This window comes from Phyllostomus discolor, chromosome 7 (genome assembly GCF_004126475.2).
Source record: "Phyllostomus discolor isolate MPI-MPIP mPhyDis1 chromosome 7, mPhyDis1.pri.v3, whole genome shotgun sequence".
Taxonomy (NCBI): Eukaryota; Metazoa; Chordata; class Mammalia; order Chiroptera; family Phyllostomidae; genus Phyllostomus; species Phyllostomus discolor.
This window is the reverse complement of record NC_040909.2, coordinates 49,720,976-49,742,584: the sequence shown is the minus strand read 5'-3', so window position 1 is coordinate 49,742,584 and position 21,609 is coordinate 49,720,976. Positions and strand designations below refer to the sequence as shown.

Here is a 21,609-nt window from a genome sequence, read left to right as displayed (position 1 = left end):
ACACCTGGCTCTTATTAGAATCTCAAATGGGCTGGTTTGCTTTCCTCTCTTTAGAAAACTGTTTTACTTGGCCCTACTGCACTCACGGTTACTTGTAGTGATGATATAAGATGTGGAGGAAAAACAATGTGTCTGAATCAGTGCTCCGCAAGTACAGAGGGCCATAAAAAATCTGCTTGTTTACGAATTTTTATTTTTGAATTATCTACTTTCTTTGAGCTGTGGCTCTTGTGGTCTGGCCTTCCCAATGCTTGGGAAGCTGGGATCCCATTTCTGGAAAACCCATTATCCTGGTCCTTGTGAACTCTTAAAGGTCTCATTTAGAAGCCAGATTCTAAAGGTGGGAAAGGTGAAATTGATGGCAGCTAAATGTAACACTGTTTAAGGAAGAAGTTCACACTGGCAAACTTTATTCCTGTCCTATAGCAAGTGGATTTTGAGATGGGGCAATTATTTTTATGACTATTAGTAGAATTTTTAGTTGTGTAAAATAAGGATAAATATCCCTGCCTTGGAATAAACTGTCCCAGGATTCCAAAATTTCCCCCTTTTCTCTTTCTCCTACTATGACATTGCCTTCACATAAAAGCCTGTATTTTTAAATTTCTCATCCTGGTATGTCAAGAATAGCTGATCTCATGCTTTTGGCCAGGAATGCTTTTGCATAATTCATTTTAAAATAATGTATAAAATAGGCATGCACACACATGTAATCACATACTCACAAAGCAATGTATGAAGGGACATTGTCCAAGACCAATGTTCAATTGTGTAGACTGGGTACTGCACACCTGTGGGAGCACCAGGTATATTGAGGACATAACAGATTTGCATAAATATCATGACAGTTTGTCAGAAGGTGGCAACAAAGTCCTTGTCCTAATGAAACCACTGTATAGCAACAGTGTTCTGGCAGATGGAGGTAAAGTGTCTTGAGGAAGGGGCTTCCTTTTCTAATTTGCACAAGGATACCATGTGGACTGGTTGTAGACCCACCATCTTTCCTTTCTTTTGGAGCTTCTACTCTAGTATGCAAAACTGTACAAATCATTATTCTTGAAGTCAGAATGTGCCCAGGAGCCTTAGGAAGGTACAATTTATTTAATTTCCACATCTGATGAATATGAAAAAAATCTTCCATTGAAGTGGTATCCTTCACTATCACTTTCATCTTAAAACTATTGCTAGTGGTTGTGTGTATGTTGCCATCTTTCCCAAGTGAAATGGAAATAATTTAAGAAATATGGCAGAAGAGGTTTACCAACATTAAGTCCAGCAAACAGTAGTTAGGATATACAAAGGATCTCATTGGCTTAGGTTGGTTGATGATTAGCTGATGTGAAGGACCGTCATTGTACTGAGAGATGGGACAATACCCATTTCCTACATGAGGCTGCATCTCATGTACATTCTTTTTCAGCACTTTGCTTCTTGGATTGGAGGGCTATTCACATAACTTAGTATTGGTCATGTGAACATACAACTTGGTCATACATCATACCCTTGGGTTGCCACATGTCATACATGGTCTTGTAGTTATTCTACTTTATCTCCATTTCTTTCTAGAGATAGCCTGCAGTTTTACCTGGAATTGTATCTGAATAGTTACCGAGGAGGGGAAAATGTCTGTTTCTACTCAGCCTGTCTAGATGCAGCAGCATTGATGATGCAGACAACAGATGCTCTTCTAGATGGGTAGAGCAGGAAAGAGAGAATGCAATTACTGACAGGGAGCTAGACAGGGAACTCGACTTTATTTTTCAGATGGTAAAATTTTGTGTTTTTTGGGTTTGGATGCACCCACATTGGTAATTTTTACTGGTTTGCAAAGAAGACTCTCCCCTAGATTTTTTTTTTTGTGGTGATGTCATTTTCATGGCTGTTAGTTTCATGGCTAGGTTTCTCAACTATAAGCACAAGTTATGGGATGTGGGGGAAATAATTTGTTCTTAATAGTGGTCATGAAATTCACAAATAATGTATTAAAACTGAATTATATATGATTATAATATAATGATGATAGAAATAATAGATACAAGATTAGGTAGATTATATAATAGAAAGTTTACTTTGGGTCCATGATCTCACTTAATTCTCATATAATTTCTGGAGAAAGTTCCTGTTGTTACCTTTATCTCATAGATGTAGAAACTGAGGCTTAGAGAGGTGAACATTATACTGTTGGGAAGTGGAGGAAATGGGATTTGAACCCAAGTCTGGCTAACAGATTTCCACTCACAGTTATGTTTCCATAAGCTAAAAAGATGAGTGGTTGTACATAACCACATCTCTCGGCACTGCCCACACGGATGTGTGAATGTCATGTTCTGTGTTAGGATGAGTAGCTGTCCCAGTTATGGTAGTAAGGGAGTCAGTCCTAGGACACAGGACTTCCAGTTTAAAAACTGGAGAAGTGCTGGGCAAACCAGGAGGAGTTTGTCACCCCACTGCTGCATGTTGTGGTGGGGACAAGGCAAGGAAGGAGAAGGTGGGAATACCAATTGCTTCATCCTCCTTGCTATTGTTATGTGTATTCTGGACAGTTTGGATGAATTTGTGGTTTTTCTATTAAACTTTTTCAAGATATAAAGAGAGTACAAGTTGGGTCTGCAGCTCATCAGGCAGAATCCTCAGGGTCTCTCTAGAAGCAGGTGACGAAGTTATAAATAAATGCATAAAGAGCCTGCCATGATGGTGGGGACACACGTACTTGGCCACTACGGTTGCATTTCAGCCAGATATCTCAGTTCTGTCTTTCTCTCAGTGGATGGATTCCAGTAATTTGGTGCCGGTGGGATAGGGGGATATGTGGTTCTTACCCTCACAGGACCCAACCCTGAATGTGAACTGTTTTCCTCCCTTACAAGAGTTTAGAAACTAGAATTTATTATTTAACAACCACCCATATTATTGTACTAGAGAAAGTAGCATAAATATGCTGATTTTAAAATGGAAATTTGCTGCTTGGAAGTGTCTACTCCTTCAAGGAAATTCTTTAGGTTGGATTATCTCATGTTGGAAGATCTGCCTACGGGCCTGCCAATTGTACAAGCAGTTTATTTGATTACTATTTTGTAAAAATGAGAATGATTTGTCTTAAATTTTTTTAGGGGCTCTAGTGTACTCATTGGAAACTTAGATTTAAAAAATATATAAATCATTTGCCTATCTGGTCGCATGTTTTTTGTTTTTGTTTTTTGTTTTTCTTGGTCTATTTTTTCCTTCTCAAACCATTTGGGTGTGGAGAGGAGATATCTGTGCCTCTTCAGGACATCTGCTGTTTGTTGTTATAGCTGTCTGTGGAATGCTGTCCTTGGAACAGCTCCCAAGGCAGAGTGTCCGTAGTCAGTGCTTCATCAACTGATGGTGTGGGAGAGGAGAACTTTTCCTTCTAAGACAACTCCCCTAGTGACTGGAGCCTTGCTCTTTACATGTCAACACTTTCAAAAATGATTAACCACTTAGAGGAAAATCTTTATAAATTACAGCTTTTTGAATACTTCCTGGCTTTCCTATACAGATTGTGTCCTCAGCAGATTGGAATAATTTCTTCATAGCTCAGGTTCAAGAATAGAAGTGTCTATTATTCTTTCCAGTGAAGGGGTTGGGTGCATTTCCATGGTCTTGGGAAAACAAGGTTAGTTGCCTCTCTCCTAAGTGGGTTCAGATTATCTCCTTTAATGTCTACCTTTGGGTTGCTTTTTCTTTTTTTTGGTTTGTTCTGTGATGCTAGAGATTACCTGTCACTGTTGATGATATTGGTGTTGCTAGTACTCTTCTCACATTTCATAATTTTACTGCTAATTTCTACAGATGGGGAATCAGATTGCCACAATTGTTAGAATTGTGTAAAGTAACTAGGGTCTGAGCAGATTCATCTATGAGTAAATTGAATGTATCTTTGTGTAGAACTTGATCATTGAAGGTAGGACTCCTAGATAAATGTAGTGTGTTCAGATATCTCTGTTCAGTTGTGACACTGGTGAAATATAGCTTGTGAAGAAATTGAGATCAGTACCAGGAAGGATCTCAGGCTTCAGAATGTTAGGCTGTCTTCACTTCTTAGTCAAAATGTTGATGGGAACTCTCAGTTCTTTTCCAATACACTTTCTAATATCTGAACATGTAACAGAATTTTATTTAAGCTGTTCAGTTTTTGTATGTTTATAATGTTAGCCAAAGTACTAGTATTTATGGCATTTCCTCTTTTTTCTCTTAATGATAGATTCTGGAATTTAAAAAAAACCTTTTATTATTTAGCCTCCTGTTTATGTCTTTAACCTTAACCAAGCCAGATGCAACTAGAAAATAGGAATGGCATCACATTGAGTAACCAAATTTGGAGAAGCCACATAGCAGCTTAAATTGGACCATGAAAGTAAGGTTTATCAAACTGCCAGCCTATCTGTTTTGGTCTTTCAATGTTTGATTGAAATTTTAAAATAATTAGACTTCCTTTTGATTAAGTGGGAAAGACAACTCATTTATACTAGTTTGGATTAATATAAGATCAATTAAAGGTTTGTGTATTACAAACTAATGCACAAAATATTATTGTGCATTAATTATTCTGCAGAATAATTATTATAATTCTGCAGAATATTAATATTATTAATTAATAATATCAACCAAGGAATTATCATGTATCATACAACAGTAGGTTATTGGCATATACTTATTAATATATTATGTATCAATATAATTAATATATTAATTATATTAATATATAGTATATATTATTCTGTATATTATTCTGGCCTACTGAAAGTTTCTCAAACTTTTACTTTCTATATTTGTGTAGGGGGCTAGAACAAATATTTATATTACACATCTCCTATTTTGCATTTGTGAGTCAATCCAAATATGACTGAATAGACTAAAAATAAAAATTACTTTGAACTTGTTACTATTTTGAAAATTATGTAACCTGAGAATGACTCGTTGTGTCCTTTCAGCCTCTTCTACCTACAAGGACATAAAATGAGTGGAAATAAGCTAGTATTGTTGTATTTCTCTTGTTGTTACTGTGCATCCTCCTGCTCTGAAAATGCCTTCTCTTGTCAGTCTTCATGTGAGTAGTAGAGGATAGTTCTTTTTAGGGGAATTAGCTTGTGGCTATGAGACAGCTAAAGTTATAACTTCTGTAATACAAATGCAAGACGAAAGAAGAGACAATCTTTGGAATGTTACTTTGTTACAGGTAATTAGGCCGTATTCCTATGAAGGAGGTATTCCTTAAGTGAGGGTATTGGGATCAAATTGAGAACAAAATTGAGGACCAAAATTTGTGTAAATAATCAGAGTAAAGTTAGGAAGTTTAGATTGGATGTTCATCTTGCAAATGTAATTAAATATGAAATAAGTTTCTAAATCTTACATTTAACAAAATGTAGGTGAGAAGTATACCTTGTGCTAATTTTTAAAAAGAGTAAGTAATGAAACTCCAATATCAATTTTATTTGGGCTGAATGTTTCTAATAAAATTGACAGCTAGCATGCCATTCAATGTTTGACCTTTGCACTACCATTTTTTAAAAAGTGTCATTTTGCCAAAAATATGCTGGAGAGCTTCTTCAGGTTTCCCAGTAGCCTCTTTAATCTGTTGCTATTCAGATAATTTTCTTTTGAAGTTCCTATCCTGCATTATCCTTGTTACTCATCCCAGCTCAGTAGTCACTTGATGGCTCTGTCTGAGGTTCTCTGAGATTCAGTGGTTCCTCCCAAGTCACTGTCACTCAGTGCAAAAGGTGTGCCAGCCATGGTGCTAGGTGCTGGGATGACATGGTCCCTGCCCTTCAAGTTATACAACAGGGGACAGGAGGAAGAGACACTTGAAGAGTAGTGCTGTCAAACAAAGTCTATGAAGGTGAAAAGAATGAACGATTTCCATCAAGCGTTGGGAAGCTCTTAAGTGTAGGAAGTAGCATTTGAAAGGGGGCAGATCTCAAGAAGTCTGTATTAACCACTCACCAGGCACTGTAGATACAGCTTTTCATAAGATAGGGCCAGTCCTTATGGGAAACAACAGATTGTATATAGTTAAGTCATTTTAATTATTACATATGCCTGGGGGTGTTTAATAGAGTTACTTACTTTAGTCATAGGGGGCAAAAGCGGCTTTCCCACTCAGTGGTATGTAAGTTGAGACTTGAAGGGTCAAAGAAATTCAAGGAAAGGGCTGGGAAAGGGAGGGTGGGGACATAGTAGAGGCAAAAGGAGTAGAGAGCTGAGCTAAGAATGAGAAGTAAGGAAAGTCTAGAGCTGTGCTATCCAATATAGTAGCCATAGTTATAGGTGACTTTGGGAACTTAAATGTGGCTGGTGCAAAGAAGGGACTGAGTTAATTAGTTATACCTGGTTGGTGATGAATATACTGGATAGCATAGGACTAGTGTACTTATAACAGAGTGGACACAAAATAGAGGGGTTTTCATGAGACTGAAGAGGAGCACTGGAGAGATATTTTGAGATATGGTAGACCCTGGTGAGCAGTCCAGACTTTATTCTAGAGCTTTGGGAGGCCACTTAAGGGTTTCATGAAAGAGTGGTATATAGTCAAAATGGCATTCTGCAATTGGCCTGGGACCAGGATTCTACTGCTGAAATTGAGCAAGAAGTGTTTGTAATAAATATGTCCCTAAGGAACATTGATCTTGAGTGGGGTGTGGGATGGACTGGACAGGGATGGCCGAAGGTGACCTGATCAGAGTGGGGAGAGGAGAACATGTGGTTAATGATGCAGGCTCCATAGTATGATGGCCAGAGCCAAATTCTGGGTCTGCCATTTTTGGTTTGCCTGGAAGGAGGATGCTTCAACTGTGTTGGCAGTGCCTGGACCCAGAGAGAGCTGGTTTGGCTCACACAGCTACAGGGCAATGACAGAGGGCTGCTTGAGGTTACAGCCAAGCCTCTGGGAGCCACTGCACATTGTCATTCTGTGAGTGGGGCATGGAGGCCATGTTCTCCTGTTTTTGTTTCACTTGGTGCAGAAGTGAAGGGCCTTGGTGACATCTCATTCACTCTTCTTTTACCTTATTTGGTAAGCTTTTCACAAAACTTTTACGGAAAGTCTGTTATTCTCATCTGCTTCCCATAAGAAAGTGTTTGGCAGTGGCAGAGAGTCCCAGGACTTATGGGAGAGGAGTGATTTCCTGAGGGTCCCCCACAACATTCTCATAGAGCTTGTTTTCCCCAGTTGCAGACCAAACAGACGGAACAAATTTGCTTTCTCTCTGGAGAAGATTGAGAGGTATGGCTAGAAAGGGGAAGTGAGAATTGGAGCAGGGCGGTGTATGTGGAAGTTAAGACTCTGGTTGTAAGAAAGCCTAGCTAGCACAATTAGAAAAGGAGTCTTTACTGAGAGGGTAGCTTGTGGAATTCAATTGCTGGATGCTGCTGGCCTTGGAACCCCATGGCTGCCAGAATGTTCCAGTTCCTCTGAGCACAGGCTTACCTGTGGGGCATCTTGGTTCATGTGGTAAAATTAGCCAACCCAAAGCTCTTGAATTTACCTTTGATAGATCCATCTGAAACCTGGGAGAAGGTCTTGCTTGGGACAGTTTTTATCCTTGCTCCAACCAGGCCTGGTTTGCTGGGAATGACCACATGGAACAGATACAGCTTCTGGGCCTCCTGGTTCATGGCTCTGTAGGGCAGGAATTCTGCCTGGTTGTTGTTAGAGTGGTGTTTCATATCATATATCATATCATATCATATCATATCATATCATATCATATCATATCATATCATAAATGCATAATGTCAATATGCAAATAGCATATAACATAGTGAGCAATGTCTAGGATATTATATAGAAGATTACTGTACAACCCAAGTTTCCCCCTGTACCTGTTGCATTTCCAGGAACTCTGGCTTTTTCCAAGTTTCCCCCTGTACCTGTTGCTTTTTCCAGGAACTCAGGAATTATGCTTTTTACAATGAACCTCTTTTGACTCTGACCTGTGTTTCATAGTATCAGCTATTTACACACGAGAGAGAAGGGCAAAACCTAATTTTATGTGATACTTATGAAATATAGTTTTTTAGAAGAAGTGGGACCAATCTGTAGAACTGCAGTAAACATCCATCTACCAAGAATTCAAATTCACTGTGTGTGAAAGATTACATTTGACATAATCATAATTTATGGAGTAAAATATAGTTTTAAGGTCCTAATCAGCCACCTGGTGAATGAATGAGATGCAATTTCTATGTTCTAATGACATTAGAAAAGATTGTGGGTAAAATGAAAATAAATCAAAGTTAGGATGTACAAAGTAGAGTTTCTGGTGCTGCAGAGATATTCTGCTTCTCCATCTTGAGTGTGATGCAAACCAAGAGACAATAAAAAGATGCATCACTAGTTAATTCCGGGTCAGCAAACTATAGCCCCTGGACTAAATCTAGCTGGTTACTTATTTCATTACATGAAGTTTTATTGGAAGACTGGCACAAGCATTCGTCTATGTATTATCTCTGGCTACTTTCATGTTACAATGGCAGAGCTGAGTAGTGCCAACAGATACCACATGGCCTGCAAAGCTGAAAATGCATATCATCTGGCTCTTGACAGAACATGTTTGCTAACCTCTAGTTTAGATCCTTCGAGGTAGCACTGAGGGGTCCTAGAGCCCTGGAGGCAAGCTATGGGGTGAGACCTAGAAGGCAAGTGAAGGCATATGAGCCCTGGTCCTGTTCTGTCCAGAGCAGTTTGGCTGCCCTATGTGCTTTGTTGGGCTTCTGTATATGACTTGAGAAGAAGAAAGAAAGATTGTGTTATTTGAAAAGTACTGTTAAAGCTACTGATCTGAAAATACAGGAAGGCATTCAGAACAGAGAGGGTCTCTCTGAGGATGTCTAATTACACATTTTCATTGTTAGCCCAAGTGGTTGTTACCTTGACATGATGTCTCCAGCTTGAAAAAATGCCCTAGATGGGAATTTGAAAACTGAGAAGGACCCCTGTAATTACTGACTTGCTGGAAATTGCTTTTAGGTCTCTGGCAGCCCATTTTCTCTTTTTGTGGGCAAAGATGCTAACTTTCTTTCTGTGGTGTCATCAGATTTAAAAAGGAAGATATGACTAGAGTTGTTGAAAGGTGAAGTTTAGATATACAAGGTAATGGCTGAAAAGTAAAATGTGCCATGGTTTGGTTTTAATTCTTAAAGCATCAACACATTAATTTGCCCTTGAAGTTGATGTCATGGAAAATGGCCTCTTACCTAATTTCTTCAAGTATTTTGACTTTTGTAACTTAAGTAAAAATCTAAATGTGAGCTGTAGGAGTAACTTGGGGTGGGAAATAAAACCTTAGGATTGGGAGGGTAAGGATGAGGCTATTTGATTTACTTTAGGTTAAGTCACCTGAACTGCAGGTGGTTATCAGGCTTGCCATGCTTGATGAAGACTTTGAAACATGATGCATTAAGGCATATCATATGTCAAAAGAATTGCAAGATTTTGCCAATTTTTATGAGGAGAAACTTGGGGCACATATTTGCAAATGACTTTTCAGGATCAGGGAGGACGGAATTTGTTACTGGAACAAACACAATTTATACACACGAATGCAGTGACCAGAAGGTCATCTAGAAGGGAACACCTACAAGGGGTGGAAGTGGGTAGCACTTACTTCATTCTAGAGGTTTGATATATATTATCTCATTTAATCTTCATAGTGTCTCTCTAAGATGGATACTTATTATCCCTGTTATACAGATACGGAAACTAGTTAATTAAGCACTTCAAAAGCTTATAGCCATTAAGTATTTGAGTATATTGGCCCAGTTTTTTCAAAGGGGATGTGGTTGAAGTCGGTAAGCCAGCGGGTGCCTGGGAAAAGATCCTCTGCACCCTGCCACATTTCATGAGAGGATAGAAAGAATTAGATATGGTCTTCTCAGATCCAGAATTCTCCCAATTCTAGATTCTGGAGGAATCTAGAGCAATGGGACAACTGGGCTTGCTTTCCAGAACAGCCCAGAGAGACTCCATTATTTGCACTCAACTGGCCTCTTGAGTGAACGGGTAGTGGCTGAGGACAGCCATATAGAACTCAAGACCCAGTGTGACATGGGAAAAGCAGCCGAGAGGTCTTGAGTCCTCAAGGGAAGCTATGGCAGAGGCTGAGAGAGTTGGTAGACTGGGGAGATCTGGGTGGGCAGCAGAAGGACTCAGTGGACCTTGTTGGAGTCCATCAGTAGTTGATGACAGAAATCCAGGTGGCACCAACTACTCTGACACTACCTATGGATAGCAAGTGTGCCCCAGAGGCTGCTTTCCCAGTGTCAGGAAGTCAGGGGTAAATGAAAAGATGGGGAAAGAAAAGAATCTTAGAAGACTAATGTTTAACTAGTGGTGACTGAGTTACTTCTAACTGCCAAGGTTTAGTCACTTGTACTTTAATCTCCACTAAGGGTTGAAATTAGGAATTTGTAGGCCACATTGATATTCAGTTATAGAGATGGAACATTATATATTTGAACATCAAATATAAGGTTCTATTTTTCCCATTCTCTGTTAAGAATTGCCTTGATAACTTTTAACCAGAATCAGCTAAATTAATTGTGCTTCTAATATTTTTCATATTGTTTACTAAGCTACACTTTTTGAATATTTAACAGTGTTGGAAAGCATGTTTATCATGTATATTATTTCACTTAATTTGAGAAGTATGTATAATTAAATATTTTCTTAGGTACCATTGTTATTCCATATTTCATGGTTGAAGAAACTAAAGTTCAGAGGAATTAGCTTACTTGGCCAAGGTCACACAACTGGTAAATGAGTGAGGCTGGAGTTAATCGATTTAACATCCATTTTGGATTCTAAGCACCTAGCATGGAACCTATACATGATAAGAGCACAGAAAATACTTGAGTGAATTACGGCTCAATTGTGTGGCAGTGTGAGCTGACCACTTGGTATGTTGGGAACCTTATTCTGAGCAAGATAAGGAAAGAGAAATAAATCAGAGCTGAGGCTCCTCTCAGTGAATTAGTTATCCCTGATGTGCTGTGCATTCTAACTCAGAGCTAAGCCTTTGGAAATATTTGTGGATCCTATCAGAAAATACCCAGAAAGCAAGAGAGTTTTAGAAGTAAAAAAAAATGTATGGTTTAGTTAACTGAGGAAAGATAACTATTGGACTAAGTATAGTGGGGGTGAAATGGGAGGGGCCAAGAAAGTATTTCAAATCAGTTCATGCCTCTTAGAGTCACCTCATAACATCCCATCATGCCGCTGAAATCCATGAGTAGAATAAGCACATAGCCTTCCATAGTAGATCTAAAGAACTCACAGCCAGTTCTCTGGTACAAAGCAGTGTCAGTTTCAAACTCGGACGCCAACCCTCTCCTAACCTATCCTGTCTAACTGACAATACTTTTGTCCAGCTTCCACTTTGTACTTGGGTCTCTGTTAATCTGATTAAGGCACCAATCCTATAAATAGGTGGTATGTCTCTTGTTAACACTTTGAGGTGTGGGGTCCTAATTAAGAGATTTTTTTTTCACCTACTAGAAGCACAAGTTCTTTTGAAAATGTATGGTCTTAGAGTTTTGGGAATTTTTAGAATGTGCATCTTACACATGGGAGGTGGTTCTTTACAGTAAAGTCTGAGTATACAGCAAACACCTGAGCACTTCCAGAGCCTTTCAGCGGCAGTGCCTGTTTGTCCTGGACGGCACTGAGAATGATCTGTATGTCTGCAGTTCTCTCAAGCCTCTCTTCTATCACTGAGGGATAAGAAATCTTGTATATGGTATAATTGGGACAACCATAATTGCGAAAAAACTAGTCACTCTAAATGAGTCTTAACCTTGGATTCTGTAATACTACATCTGGAATCTATCCTTTGGAGATAAGTCTTACTGCAGAAAAAATTTTGTGCCCACATATTGAGAACAGTTTTCCTTCTTTTTAAATAAGAAAAAACTCAAGTTTTTTTTTTTTAACTAAGGGAAATCTTTCTCTCTCTCTTTTTTTTACAAATCAAACATCTTTGTAGTTCTTTTTTTTTTGTAAGATTTTATTTATTTATTTTTGGAGAGGGGAAGGGAGGGAGAAAGAGAGAGAGAGAAACATCAACGCGTGGTTGCCTCTCATGTGGCCCCCACTGGGGACATGGCCTGCAACCCAGGCATGTGCCCCGACTGGGAATCGAACCTGCAATGCTTTGGTTCGTAGCCCATGCTCATTCCATTGAGCTACGCCAGCCAGGGGTCGAGAAAGCTCTTTTAAATAAGGTAAATCTTAAACATTTCCAAATATGAAACTGGCAGTGACAGAACATTATATAACCATCAAAACAATTTAAAAAGTAATAAGGTACTTTATTAATTGCATTTATTCTCTGACCTTTATTGAAGTTATTATTATCCCAATTTTCAGTCTTTAGAGACTGAAGAGAAGGGGCTGTGGAGCCAGCTCAGAAGGTATAGCAATGACGAACACTGAGTCAGGAATCAGGAGAGTCAGTTATGGCGGGGCTGTCCCTAGAGGGTGTGGAGCCTGGGGTCACTTAGCCAGCACCACCTGAACAAAGTTCTCTGAAAGGAGCTGTGTGTCTGGTGCTTCATAGGTTCCTTGGGATGCCCGTAAACACAGCCAAATGAAAGTATATTTTAATTTTTAGGGTAATTTGTAGCAATAGCTTTGGAAACTGCTTTTGTACAATAATGTCATTGTTATTATACTATGTAATATTTTTCTGGTATTAGGGTAGGTAGGGAAGGTATCTAAGACCTGCCTTTCTTCAAGCTTATTATTTTAGTTTATACTTCTTTGATTTTTGATTTGTAAAATTGCAGTTAGGTATCATGGTTGTCCTTCAAGCTTAACACTCAAATGGAACATGTATGAGAGGTGTCAGAAATAACTTTCCAACAGTTAAGTTGTTTTCCTGCAAAAATATAACTTTAAAATTAACAAAATTTATATGGGTGAATTGCTACCCATGTTGATATGTAACAAGAAGATAAATTTGTAGCCAGATTAAAAAAATTAATAACCGTCATAACTTGAAAGAGGGATATTATTTTTAGTTTTCAATCAATGTTTAATGTAAGTGCAATAGGATGCTACAATACAATTTTAATGCTAGAGAAAAGAAACAAAAGAAGTGTCCTGTGGTTGGCCCTCCTCAGGTCAACTCCACTTAGCCTCCAGTTTACAAAGCTACACCAGCAGGCAGTGGGTCTTGACAGACAGTGCTGGGAATCAGGACAAATTACTTATATTGCTGGAGATCTCATGGGTACATGTGGAGGCAGCACTTGGATTAGATGAGCATCTCCTAAACATTGTTCTGAGAAACTGTCATGCTCTGTGAGGAGCTGAGAGGCATCCACAAGTAAAGAGTTGCCCTGATCAAATACACATGACAAATGGTGCACCCCGCTTTGGAGATTCCCAAAGTGCGTGAGCATATTCTAGGCTGTGAGAATTTCTCAGTAAAGATGTATTTTCCACAGTGATTCAGCCAGCATGTCTTAAATGTATTTGATGACAGAATCCTGTTAGCAGGGAACATATTTTGGGAAACACTAAACAAAGTTTTTTCCAAACTCCAAGATCAGGGGTTTTAAACATACCATCCAAATGTTGCTTAGCAACATTACAGCCACCTGATTTGCCCACTAGATGGCACCCTTGAATGAGATTTGCTTTTTAGTTTTGATTGGCTTCTCTTGGACGTTTTTGAACATTGCTTTTCCCATGCACTGGGAAAGAGCAGATCAGTTATTAAACTGATTTGAAGGCCATTCTGCTAACATTTTACAAGCCATTTAAAAATAAAACAGTTGTATCAACGATAGGGATAAATATCAGCCAAGATTGAAGTAGTATATAATTTTTCTCACAATAGCTATTTTAAAAAAACCCAACTATGTGAACAATGCCAGTGTATCTTATTTTTAATGTTTTACATGAGACTAGCCAGACAAAATTTAATTACACATTTGGGTTGTTCTACTGATCAACTTGAAACATTGAACTGTGAGACTTTGAGAGAATCCGGGGGTACCTGGGAAATTTCTTTAGTTCCTATGATGGGTAAGCAGTGTCTTCAGCTCTTACAAATGTATAATTTTGTTAGGGATCACTGAAATATTATTATGTTTAGGTGGCATGCACCTTCAGAAGGTCTCACTCTCCAGCAGGCTGTGTAAAGTGGTCTCTTAAAGTTTCCTTCATGTTCTAGTAAATTTTTGATTGGTTCTTTATTAAAAATAATTTGCTATTACACATTAAGATGTTCCTGTTCTGTGGGTTAGTCAGTTAGTCTGTCCTTCACTGGGTCTCACTGTTGTAAGCTTAAGCACTTTAGCACCCCCTTACCTCCTGCCTGGAGTTCATGGAATTTCACACGTTGGTTTAAGTGTGCTCAGGAGTTTTGGAAAATAAAGGCAACTTTACTTAGGAATAGTCATACTTCGAGTTTGTTCAACTGAAGGATGTTTACCTATTAGAAATGTGTGCCTTTTTAATGATGGAAAGGGAGCTTTTAAAAATATAATGAGGAGGCTTCCTGTACAGCTTCCTGAATTACCTGAAGCGTGTGTGTGTGCACGTGGTAGGATGGGGGCTATGGTGAGAAGCCAAACTCTGTGACTGGAGGCTCATCTTGGTCTTTCAATGCTGTCTTTTGAAGGTAAATTCTTTGTAAGTCCTGTTAATCTTATTCCAGGAAAAGATCCTTTACAAACCTCAAATAGCACCCCATGGACATTAAAATTCTCATATTTTCTAAAGGTAGGTTGTCTGCATTGTGATTTTCTCAGCATGGCTGTCAGATCCTCCCTTATCTCTTGCTTCGATTGTTGTGCTTGTGTGTTTGCTTTTTCCTCCATAGTGGTCAGCACTGCATTGGCCTTGTTTGTACTTAGTTCATTGTGGAGCCTTAGCTTTTTAGCATGGTAGACTGTAAAACAGTTTGTGTTAGAATATCTGTTTAAGAAATTTGATGCAGATTTTGTGAGTGTGGTTTATAATGGAAATACCAGATAAAACAGACAGTAATAATCATAGTTAATATGTATTGAACACTTATTGTTCCAGGCACTGTGCCGAAGCATTTCACATGTATTAGCTCATTTAATCTTCACAGCAACCTGTTGGGGATAGATGCTATTTCTTTCTTTTTTATTTTTTTTCCCAAACTATAAGCAAGAGTTTATTTAGAAAATCACAGAGGTAGATGAAGTGAACAAGTTACAGAGGTGACAGAAGGGCCCTTGGAGCTTAGGAGAGAGAGAGAGAAAGGTAAAGACAAAGTGCCTGGGGGGAGAAGGAGGGGAAAGCAGAACTCGTGGGTGTGCTCAAGAGGGAGAGTGAAGTGCAATGGGTGCTATTTCTATGGCATTTTCAGATGAACAAACTGAGTGTTAGAAGGATTAAGGTTAAGTAATGTCACATAGAGGCCCAACACAGACTGTCGATCTGGTCTTTCATGACTTGTGTTTTACCATCACATGAATGATTTGAAATGTTCCATCCTAAATGTTTTGTGGAACATGAGTATGAATCTTTGTTAGGTTGAGTCAGGCTAGGCCAGGAGGCCACAAGGTAGCAAGAAATCTCCTGATAAAGAGAACTCAACTGCCAATTTTGCTCTCAGCTCTAGACACCAAGATTTCTTGGCCTGATGGTTTCATATTCAAATATGTTTGGCCGTATTTCTCAACACACTGAGTTACTATACTTCGCATTAACAGTGCTTGGCTTTGTCTTTTATGCAGAAAGCCCCTCCAGGCCTCTGTAATGTGCTAAAAAAGATCTTGTCTAAAACTCATGAAAATAAATAACATAAAACTGTTCTGAATAAATTTGAGTTAAGTGAAAGGAACCCTTTTCTGTGTATGCATATTGCATACACACAGTTGTGTGCGCCTGTGAACACATGTTCTGTCATTGGGCCTAAGACCAATATCCTCCATAGTGAAGGACGTTTCAGAATTTCCATTATAAATCATTTTAGGGGTTCATAACTAATACTGTAAAAAATTCAGCTCCGCCTGGAATTTACTTTATTGTGTTTGCAGGATTAATTATTGCAAGGAAGCAGGTAGATGAAAACATACTTTTGCCTTAGCAGTTGGGGCTGCTGCAAACATTTGTGTAATTGTTGAAGAGGGTAGGATGGCTCTTGGAATAGTTCAGGGACCTCAAAGATTCAAGTGGCAAAGTATAACACATCAGTTGGATTTTGGATGCCTGATTGGCAAATGCAGTTTGTTCTTTAATTTGCATGTTAATTGTAAACAGAAAGTCCACACAACATATCATTGAATTTTGTGACCTCCCCCAACACTTTTTAAAAGAAATTAATTGGTAGGAATGAAAAATTATTGGACAGAGACACATAAGTTTATTTTTACCATCAAGACCAAGACTCAACTCAAAAGTCACCTCTTCTGGAAAGTCTATAGTAATGACTAAAATATACTGAGCACTTCTAGTCAGTATGCTAGGCTTTACATGAGTTTTCTCATTTACTCAACTGAAGATCTTCATTTTACAGATGAAGAAGCCAAAGATCAGAGAGAAATAATCTGCTTAAGGTTTCAGAGTACGAGCTGGTAGGAGAGTTGATTGCCTCTGGGGTTCAAGAGCCTATAGTCTGCAGTGGGGTTTGCTCAAGTGTTCCTGATGCCCAGTTTGCTCTGACATTCCTTTAATCCAGTTGTTCTCAGCCCTGGGGCTCATTAGAACAATCCAGAGAATTTCAAAGTGCAGACAGCAAGTCCCACCACAGGTTAAATCAGATCACTGGAAATGAGGCCCAGGTTATTCTACTAGGAAGAGAGAACTGACTGAGAACCCCTCTTCCTGCCCCTATTATTCCTGATCAGCTTTAATAGTTGTGAGGTCAATTATTTCTCAAGCAAAAGTTTAATTAATTGATAACCCACTCATTAAAATTTGTATCAGTTTGTATGGGCTGGGTGAAAGTTTGCCTTTGGAAATGATTTGCTAAGCAAATTATAGATCACACTAGAGTATAAGGGAAATGTTTGTCCTATTAAAGAGCACAAATAACTTTCAACCATAACAGAAAATTGTATTCATTATAAACAAATTGACAGGTGAATTTCAGGTCATTTTGACATCCATTACATAAACTTGTTAAGTACTGTTAATCCACATTTTATTTACCACTTGATTACTTGCTTTTAAAAATTGTTTTACATTTTTAAAAATTTAATTCTAAGTTTTGATGCAATCAGGGTGGGTTCTCCTTACCGTTAGTTGAAGTTATTGCTGTGTGACATGCTTTCTAAATTGTTTCATTTCTGGAGCTTTGGCCTCACCCATGAAGTTTCATATTTCTTTTTTTTTTAAGATTTTATTTATTTATTTTTGGAGAGGGAAGGGAGGGAGATAGAGAGAGAGAGAGAAACATCAATGTGCGGTTGCTGGGGGTTATGGCCTGCAACCCAGGAATGTACCCTGGCTGGGAATCGAACCTGTGACCCTTTGGTTTGCAAGCCCGTGCTCAATCCACTGAGCTATGCCAGCCAGGGCGAAGTTTCATATTTCTTACAAGCAAGGATCTCATCTCTTTTTAAAATATTCATGTCTATTTTGGGGACTCTGTGCCTTGCTGGTGCTGCTAAATATTATACAATGTACAGGACAGCCCCCACAAGAAATAATTCTTTGGTCTCTACTGTCAATGTGTCAAGAGTGAGAAGCCCTAGTTTAGAGCTTAATAAGTACATGCCAAGTGAAGATAAGTCAGCCAAGAAAATATTTTTGTTTATTTTGTTAAATATTTAAGTGATGTTTAAATATTAAATTACTCTAGTGTATCATGGGAAGGCAAGTCAGGAGGATAAGTATTTCACCTGAGGAATAGATTTACTGTGATGACTAGGGAAGAAATATCACTCAGGAAAGGCAAAAGAAGCTTGCTTTTAGGAAACAGCCTACCTACACCTAAGAGTTGGTGAAACATACTTGAGAAAGTCTTGGGGCTGCTAGTGTTTGGGGATTAAATTGCTGAAATGTATGTTCTTCCTGACACTTCCCAAGACAGATTATAAAGAAGCATTTAAGCAGTGGAGGAACTTTTGTTCCTTCTTAAATAAAACTAAAGGTGTGTGTTCTTTAACACACACAAATACAGGCTGGCAAACTGAATAGAGTATTAAGTTAGGGTCATTTGGGAATAACCTCTGATCCATAGCTAGCAGTACATTGGCTGTTACGATACTGTACACTGGGTGCCTTCTGTATTGCTTAAAGTGATAGAGTTCAAGCAGTTGAGAATGAGCAGTGGTACTTTTCATAGTGAGTTGAATTCACATTTTGCTCTGTACTTTGCTATAAAAACAATTGGTTTTGAAGACTAGTGTTAGAATCATCTTCAGTGCTCTAAAATATGAGCAGAACTTAAAATATATTAAATATACACACATTTAATTTACCATACAGATTTTTAAAAAATTACCATATTCCTCACCCACAGAGGGCTTTCCTTAGACCAGAGTGATGACAATATGAAATCAACTTTAGAGGCCATTTTTTGTCTTTACACAGTATTTCTCTTGCTCCCAGATATATTGGGCAGGCACAGCACAGGTAAGGTGCATTTGATGACTGTATATTAATATCTTCCCTTGTTGCATGTACAGATGCACCCATATTTGTGCCTTCATTTCTCCCTCACCCAGAAAGGTTTCCTTTTTCCTTTTTAAAATCCACCCCAAATTCATCTTCTCTTCTAAAATCCACCCCAAAACCTCCTTCATCAGATCTTCATTTTTTTCCTTCTTCAACCCCCAGTCCTTTCAAAATGAATCCCTTTCTTTTCAGGAACCCAAAGGCCTGCATTTTTCTATAGTTTGCCTTTTGTTAGAGCTGGTCAAAATACCCTTGTCTCAGTATTGTACACAGCTCAAGGAACCAGGACTGTACATCTTCCCATCTGCCCTAGAGCCTTTGCACACAGCAAATACCTAAAAGTCCTGATTGAATAACTTAGTGAATCTTCCTCTTATCGTCAGCTTGAGGTCTGTTTACTATCAAGCTGTTTACTATGTGTTTACTTTGAAATGAGTCTACGGAGATTAAAGTCTAAGTGGACTGACCCTGTGAGGATGGGGACTGTGTCAAATTCTATTTGGTAGCTCCTTACCTAGAGTAACACAAAGAGCATGTCTAACTGGGAAATGATTGATGTTTGAATTACTCTTAGGTGGCTAATGCTTCTTTGTTATGTAGTTTGTTGTGTGAAAGACAATTGAAGGTCCTCAAGTATCTATTCAATGAGTGATGTAAAAAAAGTCTGAACATATGAATTCAATATTGAATTCAGCATTTAACTTGTTAAAATCTGTTTATTTTTTAAAAGCATCTATTCAATGAATTTAATCAGAAAGATAGATGAAATTAGTCTTTTTTTTCTGTAAAGCATCTATTTACTGAATTTAATAAGGAAGATAGATGGAGTTAATCTCTGCATTAGTCATGCAGCTTGTGTGGAGCTGATTTATATGCTAAATCTTAAAAGAAAGGTAAAATGGAGTACAAAGAGAGTCTTTTAGAAATGGAAATTAGTTTGAATAAAGATAAGTGTGAAAAGGTATGTGTGTCAGAAGACCTTTCAGCTTGATTTAGAAGTGTGGTGTTCTTAGATTACTAAAATCTACTGCTAGGCATTCATTATCTGCTTTTAACTTGGTGTCAGATACTGCTGGGAGAGTAAGACCAGTTTATAATGTGGCATCTGCTGTTTAAGGCCTCATGTTCTAGTGTATGGTCGGCCAACTTTTTCTTAAAGAACCAGATAATTAATATTGGGTTGACCAAAAAGTTTGTTAAGTTTTTTTCTGCATGATGCCTCTAGTAATGCTTAGTTGTCTTTAACTTCTTTGGAAACAGTTTTGTTGGATTCTATTGGGACAGCTTCATACCACTGTTCACTGAAAAAAAAAAAAAACATCAAAATTGGTGAAATTTTGTGCAGCCATTTTAATGTTGAAGATGAAAGAAAATAAGCAACATTTTCAGTATATTATGCTTTATTATTTCAAGAAAGGTAAAAAACACAACTGAAATGCAAAAAAAGATTTGTGGAGTATATGGAGAAGGTGCTGTGACTGATGGAATATGTCAAAAGTGGTTTGCAAAGTTTCTTTGTACTATTGACATTTTGGCCAAATAATTCTTTGCTGTGGGGCTGTCTTATGCATTGGAAGATGTTTAGCAGCACCCCTGGTGTCTTCCCACTAAAAGCCAATAGCAGGAGGTAGCCAATGTATTCAAAATATCCAAATCAATAAAGTTATTGGTGAAAGTGAAAAATGTATCTTTTATTTTATGAAAAAAAACTAAATGGAATATTTCGCCAGCCCTGTACTATTTTAAGCTTTTGGGCTATTTTGCCTCTGCAATTACTCAGTTCAATCATTATAGCATAATGGAGACAGCCATAGACAATATATAAATCATGACTCTGATTTCAAATAAAAGTTTATTTATAAAATTGGCAGCTGGGTTTAGGGTATGTCATACTTTATTGACCCCCTTCACTAGACTGGGGTGAGTGTGTAGATATGTATATAAAATTAGTGTTGGAGTGTGTGCTTTTTACTGCAACTCTGTAGAAACTCTGATGTGGGAGAGAAAGCTGGGCCAGAGTAGTGAGGGAGAGGCTATTTGTCTTTGCGATCATTTGTACAGAAATTTTATTCTTTCCATTTTTTTTCATTTATCTTACAAATATTTGCTAAGTGGTCATCATACACAAAATGTTCATTCTAGTTTTTTCAAGCATCATTGTTCCATATTTCAATGACTTACTTTACACATTTTACCACTTTTGAAATTGGGATACATCTCACACTTGATGGTGTTATTATTACAAGATTTTTCTTTCTCTATGGATATAAATTAAGAAGTGCCTTACCATCAATGGTGGCTTAGATTCTGAAGAAATATGGTAGATGTTTTAGTACTGCCTTACATATATTCTAGAACGGGGTCATTTACTTCAGATATTTTAGTTTTTACATTTACATTTACTCAGCAACTTGCTACACAGAAAGATTCTGAGAACATTTTAAATAGACATTCAAATGCTTTTTAAAAAACAACTAATACCTTAACTCCTGACAGAGATTGGTTACTTTAAATGTCTCAGTTAATGTTTTGGTAAATAAACTTCTCATGTCAAGCACATTTTCTGTGCTCTTTGATGCTTTTGGCTTATTTCACAGATTTCTTCATAATGGTAAATTATGGACAGAAATTTCTGAAATACCATTTTGTGGCCAGTGAGGAACCTGGTCATAGCCTTCTGTGTCTATTACCTATAACTTTCACTTTGTTAGAACACAGAATTTGAGAACAGGTGTTGAATATGTGTGTTTTCCCCCAATTTATCTCATTTTAATTTCATCACTCTCAGATTTTCTAAAACTATGAAGTTCTTTATGCAGGACTGGCCTAATTAGGAGAGGTTGGGAAGGTTTGTAAATGGTTTAATGTTTCCCTCTTTCCTGTCTATATAAATCAGGTAAAATGGATTATGAAGAAACTCACACTCAAATTGTGTATCCAGATTTCATTGCTATGTACTTGTTTTCTACATTCAAGGAGGA

General features: G+C 37.9%; 1 protein-coding gene and 1 non-coding gene across 11 annotated transcripts in view; both read left to right on the top strand.

Annotated features, from left to right (window-relative positions):
• The window catches only part of ERC2 (ELKS/RAB6-interacting/CAST family member 2), an 869,430-nt gene that overhangs the window by 205,527 nt on the left and 642,294 nt on the right, over positions 1–21,609 (top strand). The window lies entirely within an intron of this gene.
• Positions 19,268–19,339, top strand: LOC114502205. The gene has a single exon (XR_003685052.1). It is a non-coding gene; the product is annotated as a small nucleolar RNA SNORD72 (small nucleolar RNA).